The following is a 1910-nucleotide window of genomic DNA, read 5'->3' on the forward strand; positions in this document are numbered from 1 at the left end:
TAGGTATGCTGAATTAAAGTCTTACCTGAAGTTGAAACACAGCAATAAATAACCATACCACCACCACCACCACCACCACCACCGCTATACTCCCACTCCCACCCCACCGCTACCACACCACCACCACCACCACCACCATGACCACCACCGCTACCCCCTCCAATCTAACAAGATCACCAACAGGATATTTTTCCATTAAGCAATCAAGTCGTCTTTAATGATCCAATCGTTACCGTGACAACGGAGATGCAATCTCCGTGACTGAACAGGTGCTATGACAACGTCGATGCAATCACCATGACCGAACAATTACTATGACAACGGATGGCTTCTTTGTTTTAGTTTCTGATCACTTTAGCTTTGAGACATCTTAGAAGAACATGAAGAAGGGGAGTTGCAGTGGTAGTGGTGGTGGCGGTGGTGGTAATGATGACGGCAGTGGTATGTGATGTAGCGAATGTGGTGATGGTAGTGGTGGAAGTGGTGGTATATGATATAGTACAACTAGTGGTTACGTTGTATCACTAATCTCATCAGTGGCTAAAAAAACAAAAAACTCCCATACTTTCGATCATTGTTAGATATTTTTGCTTAGGAAATTAGGTGATGGGGGTCTTCGTCAGTATCGGCGATGAGTATTCAAATGATATAATTGATCACCTGAACTACATCCTCGTTAAATTAATACGACGTAAATGGCTGAATATTCCTCAGACACGAGTAGACTTGACGAAAGCGTCAGGTGAAATCAACGTCATACAGAATGATGTGACAATGCAGGACGTTCTTGTTAAAATCCATCTGACTGGCTTCTACGCAGTTTCCGAGTACCCAGTTGCTGCATATCCAGTTTTTAAGCTGGCATTTTTAGAGTGTTCAGTTTTCTAGTACCCGGTTTTCCAGCACTGAGTACTCGATTTTAGAGCACCCAGTGTCTGAGTATCCAGATTTCGAGTATCCAGATTTCGAGTATCCAGATTTCGAGTATCCAATTTTAGAGTACCTTGTGTGCGTGTACCAAATTTTAGAGTACCTAGTTTCAGAGTACCCAGTTTTAGAGTACCCAGTTTTAGAGTACCCATTTCTCGAGTATCCAGATTTCGAGTATCCAATTTTAGAGTACCTTGTGTGCGTGTACCAAATTTTAGAGTACCTAGTTTCAGAGTACCCAATTTTAAAGTACCCAGTTTTAGAGTACCCATTTCTCGAGTATCCAGCTTTTGAGCAGGCATTTTTAGAGAGCTCAGTTTTCGAGTACATTGTTTCCGAGTATCCGGATTTTGTGTACTTGAATATTCGGTTTCTGAGTACCCAAGAGTACTCAAGACTTTGGGTGATCTCGAGAAACTACGCTGTGGGATCGAACCATAGATCCTGATCGTTACAGAGCGAATACCTTAGCAGTCGGCCTTACCAGTGTCCACTGATCATGAAATATGTATGCACACATACAGGCATACATACATACATACATACATACATACATACATTCACACACACGCACACAAACACACACATATATGTTCATCTTCAGGCATATATATGCATAGGAGTGGCTGTGTGGTAAGTAGCTTGCTTATCAACCACATGGTTCTGGGTTCAGTCCCACTGCGTGGCACCTTGGGCAAGTGTCTTCTACTATAGCCTCGGGTCGACCAAAGCCTTGTGAGTGGATTTGGTAGACGGAAACTGAAAGAAGTCCGTCGTACATATGTATATATGCATGTGTGCGTGTATGTTTGTGTGTCTGTGTTTGTCCTCCTAGCATTGCTTGACAACCGATGCTGGTGTGTTTATGTCCCCCGTAACTTAGCGGTTCGGCAAAACGAGACCGATAGAATAAGTACTAGGCTTACAAAGAATAAGTCCCGGGGTCGATTTGCTCGACTAAAGGCGGTGCTCCAGCATGG

The sequence above is a fragment of the Octopus bimaculoides genome, chromosome 23, assembly GCF_001194135.2.
Source record: "Octopus bimaculoides isolate UCB-OBI-ISO-001 chromosome 23, ASM119413v2, whole genome shotgun sequence".
NCBI lineage: Eukaryota > Metazoa > Mollusca > Cephalopoda > Octopoda > Octopodidae > Octopus > Octopus bimaculoides.